The sequence below is a fragment of the Polyodon spathula genome, chromosome 58 (genome assembly GCF_017654505.1).
Source record: "Polyodon spathula isolate WHYD16114869_AA chromosome 58, ASM1765450v1, whole genome shotgun sequence".
NCBI classification, from domain to species: Eukaryota; Metazoa; Chordata; class Actinopteri; order Acipenseriformes; family Polyodontidae; genus Polyodon; species Polyodon spathula.
This window is the reverse complement of record NC_054591.1, coordinates 318,692-327,253: the sequence shown is the minus strand read 5'-3', so window position 1 is coordinate 327,253 and position 8,562 is coordinate 318,692.

Genomic DNA, 8,562 nt, shown 5'->3' with positions numbered 1-8,562 from the left:
ACTAAATAGTGTGTGTTTTTTTTTCTTCTTACAAAGTACCAACCATAATTATAGCTAACACTACAAAACATGACAGAAATGAACATGAGTTTTCTTTATTGCAGCTGCTGTTTTATTTTTTTTATGTGGTATAAGGATAGTAGCCTTTTTAGTTTTAGTTGGATGCATGAGAGCGGGCCGGTTTCTCCCATGACGCTGAATTATTCACACTGCAGCCAGGCAAACTAAAATCCATGAAACTATTACTGTAGTCAACACTTATTCCCAACACTCTGACTGTAACATTGTGCTTTTAATGCATACTAGCTGTATTACTGTCAGGTCTGTGCACTTTCAAACAGAGGGGGACAAACAGGTTTGGCTGCTGCATGTTTGGAATGGGCAAGTTCGCTGGATGGTTCGAACCAATGTGTGCAATGGAGGGAAAAGTGTGAAAAACATTCAGTCTTTACATATAACCAGACTGGCCCAATATAAAAACACACTTGAGTTTTACTATAGTAGGATTCCTGAGACTTTTTCTTTACTATTGGCTAATTGTTATATACATTTCGGCAAAGGACTTTCCCACTTTGCCGCTGTTAGCTTCTTTACTGTGCATAATTCACCAACACCTGTGACTGCCGGAGGCTTCAAATAGCATTAAAGCTCTACGCATGAAAATGATTTGCATTTACATAGCTGTTGAAGTTCAGATCTGATTTAGTTCCTGTGTAAGTCAGAAGGGAATAGTATGCAAACGATTACGCTGGAACCTTTACATTGTGGATACGGTGCTTGCAAATGTACTGTACAGATCCTGGTATATTAGATGTGATCAGCGATTCCAGGGTTCGTCTGCGCTATTGCTCAGTCTTTCCACTCATGTGTGATGTGCTGCGCATGGAAAGTCACGAGTGGGTTTGTTATTCTTCCCTGCCAAACGCTTGCCCTTATCCTTCTGGGGGTGAAACCCATCGACGTGCTTCTAAAGCCTGGACAGCTCTGGTCAGGCTTCTCTTACTCACGTTCCAAATAAATGTGATTATCTGACTGGCCGCCAGGTATAAATAGTGCCTGCTTTACTAGATGCAAAGCGTTTTTAGCATTGGTATTTTTTAAATGAATGGAAAATGTGACACATGACGTTTTGAAAGGTCACATTTTGGAGCTGGGGGCCTGATCTCAGCCAGTGTTGTACTGTACTGTGTGTTTGAGATCTGTTCTCAGGCTGGGTTGTACTGTACTGTGTGTTTGAGATCTGTTCTCAGGTGGTGTTGTACTGCACTGTGCATTTTGAGATCTGTTCTCAGGTGGTGTTGTACTGTGTGTTTGAGATCCGTTCTCAGGCTGGGTTGTACTGTACTGTACTGTGCGTTTTGAGATCTGTTCTCAGGCGGGGTTGTACTGTACTGTGCGTTTGAGATCTGTTCTCTTCCTCTCCAGTGGTACCTAAAGGCAGTGACTCCCTGACTGTAATCTGATCTTAAAGGTGTGGTGGCTTCCCATAGGATCTTAACCCTTTTGATCGTTACCGCTGCTGTCGGACACCACCAGATCATCTTTTACATGCTCCAAAAATGCCATACTAGCTGCAGCAGGCTCAGCTCAACACTAGCCCTCCATCCAGTCCTGGGTTTTAGAACTGCCCTTGTTCAGCTAATAACATTGAAATGACCAGATGCCAGCAGTTTGAACAATCAGGACCCTGGTACTGTAAATCTGCCCTGAACTCATCGCACTTCTCCTCACAGAATGTAGAATTCACACCTGAGTCTGCAGGTTTGCTGATGGGACTTGTTCACACAGTTATTAGGAGGAACAATCTATGCAACATCAAACTCCTGGCTCCTGATTATTTGAAATAGTCTACTTTAATTGGGGATAGTTTTGAACCCAGGACTGGGTGCAGGTCTGGTGTGCGTTTCAGGCTGGGATGCTGTACACGCTGGTACCATAGCTTGAGCCCAGCCGAGACTGACATTACTTCATATTAATACCGACAGCACTGTTGGCAACGGAGCGGCGTGCTTGTCTTCCTGTCTGGGGGAGGCTGACCAGTCCTCAGAGAGAAGGATCCTGCCTCTGAGTGCACAGGACCAGCTTCCCAGGGCTGGCAGAGTCCCATCACTGACATCAGACCAGCACCAGGGAGCTGGAGCCCTTGTGTTGTATTGTATAGGACAGGTGGGTTTGTGTAATCACCCTGAGGAATCTGAAGAATGTGTTATTGTTACAGTTGTTGATTTTCTCCTGCTCCAATTAAGATACAGCATTACAGGATAAAACTATTTCCTATTGGTTTGGATTACAATTATTTTCGATCGGACAAACTATTTTTAAGTGGCCCGGTGTGAAAGTGAATGACCTTCGACTGTACAGGCCGCACTTGTGACCCCAGAGGGAAGGCTACTGAAAGACGATCCAGATAACACCCCACGTGTAACCCCATATAGTGTATCACACTGCAGAGGAGCCTAATTGTTTTAGACTTAAGAGACAGTGGACTGCTAACAGCTATTGACCAAATACTGTATACTGTATGCAAGAACAGCAATGAGAAGCTAATGCAGAAACTTCATAGACACATCTACAGTGTATGCAGTGATTAAACTGTAAGGTCAGGGCAGCAAGCCAGTACCAATAAATACCATTAGTTCCTGTCCTGGTCATGTGACGTGGTTAACTGGTACCCCATGCCCACGTTTGTGAACTCCACTCCAAGTCATTGTGTACCATCATTACCTGGCATTGCACGCTACACTACTCACTGCTCTCCTTCCTATTTGTATTGTTTGCGCTATCCTTGTTAGATGAACGAAAAACACTAGGTAAACTTCCAGAAGATGTATGCTTTTGAATACAGACTATTGGGTGAATATGAATTCTGAATTACTCTGTACTAATCAAAGTCCGGTTTCTGAAACTCACTCAAATGTATCCATTCCATCATCCCTCTACCTCTCTCCCTCATGAAGATTGCGTGTAGCAGTTCCTCTGGGCACAGCAGAAGTGTTGGAGCACATTTCGGCATGCAGTGCTGTGTTGCTATATTTGTGTTCTCTTTCATGGCCTTTGGGAAACACTTCTCCTGACAAACATTACTGAATATTTTTCCATCCTTAAGCACTGTAAGGTGGGCGTGAGACGGCCAGATACCTTCAGTTAATACTTGATTTTAAAATGGCTCTGACACATTGAGGCACAGACTGGGGGGGCTACTATTTCATGCTTAGAGAGATACTGCATATTGACAAGAACACTGACTTCCAAGTTCCAACAGTCCTATTCCTTTTTGTTAAAACCTAGTGTAAAGCTACTGGCTTATTTCAATAATCAAATGACACATGCCAGACTATATAAATATGCAAATAAACGTGTTAGTGATGCTCTGTTTGTTATACCAGCTAATCTTGTAGGAGAATGCCCACCAGCTCTGGAGTTAGAATGCAAATACAGAGATCAGCGGTGGCTGAAAGGCGGGACAAAGGCTTGACCTGCCAATAGAAATCTATGAGAGAAGTGGCTCGGCTATGCAGACATAAATTCAGGACTTTGATACTGAAAGAGGTTCATTAAAAATCTAGTGGAAAGTCTCTGAAACATTGAATCTACGATCCTGCAGTTAATGTATTAGGTTAGAATTGGCAACTGCAAAACCGTTCATTTTGCAGGGTACGAAAACCTCAAAAAACGATAAAACTGTGCACAGTAATTTAATATTAATATAAACATGCATATGTTGTAAATCCTGTACTGAAGCAATGCCTAACATCCTTTCCAGAGAAAAACTGGTATCTGGGGCCCTGCACCCTCCATACCTTCTCTATTGTCTATCCTCTACGCAGGGTCACTGATGTTTGTGGCAGTTTAATGCCTACTTAAGAGGAACCCCCCCCCCCCCCCCCCCCCCCAGTAGTCAGTACAGTATTACAGTATAAAAACCATCATGGTACCCTATCATATTGTCTTCAAAACCAAAGACACTCTGCATGATACATATGATAGTATAATAGATGCCATTTATTGGACAGCAATCTGACATTCAGATTCCTCGTCCAGCATTTCTACTGCAGCTTGTGAAACCACAGGTATGCAAATCACCTCTCCATTGTCGCTGTCCTCAAATCTTGTGACTGGCCAGGTCACTGCCAAACTCTTTAGATCCGAAGGTGCTTGCTGGGCTAGCCTCTGTTACTCAAACACATATGCACTAAATCAATCTGCATGATGCATCTCATTCTGTATTCAAAGTAGGGTTCCTGGTCTAGTAATGGTCAGCCCTGTGGCTGGTCAGAGCTTGTGATTGGATGCATTGGTTGTGAGTCTGGGGGGGGAGGGGACCCAGAATTAAACAAAAGCCTTTCCCTGTAACATTTAACAATCCATGAATTGTTAAGTAATGTATACTGTTGCTGTGAATCAGCAGGGAAACTGGCATGAAACAACTTGTTTAACTTGGAGATATTGCTGTGTTAGCAAAGCAAGCTGCTCATGGGACTTTGGGCTGTGTTCTGCATTCTAATGCTCGTGCTCTGAGTGTGGAATCTCTGATCTGCTGAGACTGGGGAAAGATAAAGGTTGCTCTGGTCTCACAATAGCCCTTCAGCTTTCCATGCATGGGAATATTCCCTGCTGAAAAAAAATTTAAATCCTTTTTCAGGTCAAACCGTCATTTTACTGGAATTCAAGATTTGCAAGCAGACTTTGTAAGACTGCCAGACGCACATAAGTTGATTTTGTAACACGTACACTTGTGCAATTCTCAGTATACGTTTTGGTATGACAAAACCAAACACTTATACCAAATTGAGTGATTTGTCTCTATAGAGTCATACATATAAAATTGATTTATAATACTGTATGCATGTAATGATGACGTCAGTTGTGCAGGCTAGCTCCCTTGCTAAACTCTTCAAATCTATATAAACTGATTCAAATTCTTGTAGCATCTCTTCTGTTTCGTACCATAAAGTAGTGACACTGCGTGCACGTTGGCAACTCCATTACTACACTAAATATGAGAAACCGGTGTTGAAAAAGAGCTTTGTAGTTTGATATGTGATGTTGCAATCTGAGGAAGGTGGTTGAAGTGTTGATTGCGCTGCTCTGCTGCTGAAATTTTCCAGTGTTGTTGTTTTTTTTTTTTTAACCAAGTTACCAAGGTATCATTTGACAGCTTCCTGTTGTAATGAAGTCAATCATGTCTAAAATTATCACTGCACTGCAATTATCTAAAAAGGTCAAAAGGAAAATACGACAAGGGATAGAAAAAAAAGAAAGAAGACCTTGCTGTGCCACATTTTGCTAGGCTTTTTCACTGTAACCTTGATTGAACAGTGAATTGATATTCCATCAGTTTTCTGTTGAGGTTTCCTAAAAGCCCACAATGCCACAAGCAGCATGTTAAAAAGGAAAGTAAATTTTAAAAAAATGCATTAGAATGCAGCGGCACACAGTCTGAACCCTGAAGGGACTGGTTCTGTTAATGGAAGAGGAAATAAACAAACCTGGTTTTGTGCGACATTCTGAGTGTACACTCACTTACTCAGGCAGTGCAGCAGTATGCTGTTTGCTGTGCCTGCAGACACTATGAGAAGAAGAAGCAGCGACAGCGGCATGGTCTGGTGAGCCTCTCCTGAGATCACTACACCGCCAGGCTACGAAGACGAAGCCCTGAACCGCTGCCATCACACTGACACCCATCATTTAGCGCAAAGCTGGGACTGTAGAATACAGCTGTCAAAAAATTTAAAAAAAAACAGACTAATCTTCTGGGTGTTGTAAAACCTTTTTTTTTTTTTTTTTTTACCAATTTCCAATTTTCTGATTTTCACAATGTAAGCACTTGTCTTTAGAACTTTCGACTTTACAGGAGTGTATTTTAATTCTCTAAACAGTGGCGAGTCTAAATAACACCACTGTTTGCTTCTGTATGAACCCATCCTGTGTTTTTCCTCATGGCTGATTTCATAGTCCCTCTTGTTAACAGTGGGAAGTTATATATGTTTCTGAGTCTTGGTGTGGTTGTATTTAGGCCATTAAAATATATCCCACAACCTGGAGCCCAATTATTAACACAATGGCAGTGTGGATTTGTGTTGAAACCATTCTGTGTTTCTTTTCTAATTCGCTGGAGGACACTGGGTTTTCACACATTGAAGAAGGGCTGCTATAAATGGTCATGTTTTACCCTCTGTGATTTTAACAAGAGCATGAGAAACTCTGCTGTCACACCATCCCCTGAATGGTTTCAATTTTAAAGTAAGCAATTAAATCTGGAAAGCACAAACCCATAGGTCTTCTTTCTAATACCAGCATCTCCTGCTTAATGAAGATTAGAGTACTGACCTTTTGGAGGGAGAATAAGAGATGGTTGGACCACTGTCCTAGACTGCTCAGGGATGGCAATAAGACTCCTGTTGCACAGCAGCATTGTCCATTGCAGGTTTTGCTACGAGCTTGATTAGCTCCAGTGTATTCTATTAACCTCATAGTAAAACCTGGAATGGAAGCTGCTATGCAGTGGGAGTCTTATTTCCATCTCTGCTGTTAATAAAGCCTACAATAAATAGGGCTTTATATGTGGAGGTAAACATACACAATTCAGGGTAGCTTTTAGGAAGAGCGTGCTTTCAAGATGCTAAAGTCGTTAGCTTGCCTCGAAAAGGTCAGGTTTTTGACAGCTGACATTTTTAACGACAAAGATTTTCTTTTTTTGTTAATGTCCCTTAAAGCGCTGTTTGAAAAGTGTTTGGTAGAGCAAAGTGCCTAACATTTAGAAGGGTCAATGGAAACAAGCTGGAGGTGTTTAATGAGGTGCTGGCGATGCTCGATTTAGAAATACTAACAGAAACTTGTGTAATGATGTATTTGTGAAGTTGCTTTTGGTTTTTGTAAATGATAGTTTGATGTATTTGGAGCTGTGCAGACGAACAGTATTTGGCGCTGTGTTTGTAGTTCATGGAGGGGCCCAGGGGGTGAGGCAAGCTATTGCTGCCAGGTCTGCAGATGCCTGCTTGATAACATGCCCTGCATGGCTGCTTGCAGAAAAACTAAAGCAAGCCGCATGCATGAAGGGGGAGGGACTGCAATGTGTGCTTTGTTATTGAACTGTTACAGTGTTGTTTGTCAGCTACAGCCCCTCTGCTAAAAGAGCCAGCAATATCCAGAACTGTTTTTAAACACCACAAAAAGCATGTTATACTATCAGATCCCTAATCGCAAGATTCTTTAAACACATTTAAATAGCAATGAATTGTTGAGTGAGTGTTTTGGGGATTAAATAAAAAGTCATTGCTTGCCAAGATAACAGGACATTTAATAGAAATACAGCAAAGGGAAGGAAAGGCGTGTTTGGGGTTGACCAGGTGGCATTCTCCTCATTGAATATCCGTTTGATCCTTTCAGTGTTGAAATCTTAATCCAACAATTTGCATTTTGCAGAAGGGTTTATTAAAACCCAGTTGTTCCTTGACAATGTAGCTGAACAGCAATGCGATTGCCTGTTACTGCACTGACAGGGTTCTTTCTGTTTGCTCCCCGCATGCAAGCACACAGTGTGCATGGCCTACCACTTCCCTCTGCACTGCTCCTGGATCCCCTACTAGGGCTGAGTGAACAACTGCCCTGCTGGTCCTTACAGCAGCGCTGTGTTTAACTGTACAGTATTTACCACGCCCTGGACAGGCAGGCCAGCATAAAACCAGAGGTACTCTACCCAGCAGCAGCAACAGCAGCAGGAGGTGGTGCTGTATGTAATATGTAATATTTTCTCTTGTTCACTGTAGTTTGTACTGCAAGGCGAGGGTCACGCTGGTCAGTGTAAGGTAGCACAGTGGATGGTAGTTTGGCAGTTTGTACAGTGAGGCGAGGGTCATGCTGGATAGTTTAAAGGTCTGGAATGCTCCCGGTTGAGTAATGCAGAAGGGGTTCTCAAGGGTCTTGGCTGTGCCACAAAGTAAGAGTAACTTGGTTGCCCTTTTTATATCAACATCAGTAAGGAAAGGAGCTTTTAATGGGTAAACAATGTATTCTCCCGGGTCTGTTTTGCGTCAGCGAAGGTAAACTATTAGGGGAAAAGACATGGAGCTTATACTGCTCACTTACTTTACAGCTTTAAAGGGGTTCATGTGTCCTCTTGTGTTTCCGTAGTGACTTGCAAGAGCAGCACAACAGAGGAATTGCAGGCACTTCATAGTGAGTGGAATCCTTCAGGTTTCATTTTTCCGTCAATGAGCTAAAACAGTTAAGGGATCCAGCACAGAAAACAGATTTTCCAATGAACTGCAACTAAAAATGCCACAAAGCTGCTGTCTAAGTATCCTAAGATATCACAGGAGCTGGCGAAATGTCATTTACCTCATCTTGCGATTTGAAAAACATGATTATAGAAAAGGGGGAGAAAATAAAGCGGTCTGCACGGAGCTGTGAAATGATAAATGGCAGGAGAGCTCTGTATCCGGAATCTTCTGGGGCAGCAGTGTGTTTACTGGGCTGGCTGCTGAACTGAAACACAATTTAATAGCGGCAGAAAAGCTATATCACATTTGGACTTTGTAATACCCAACTTTTCTTTTACTC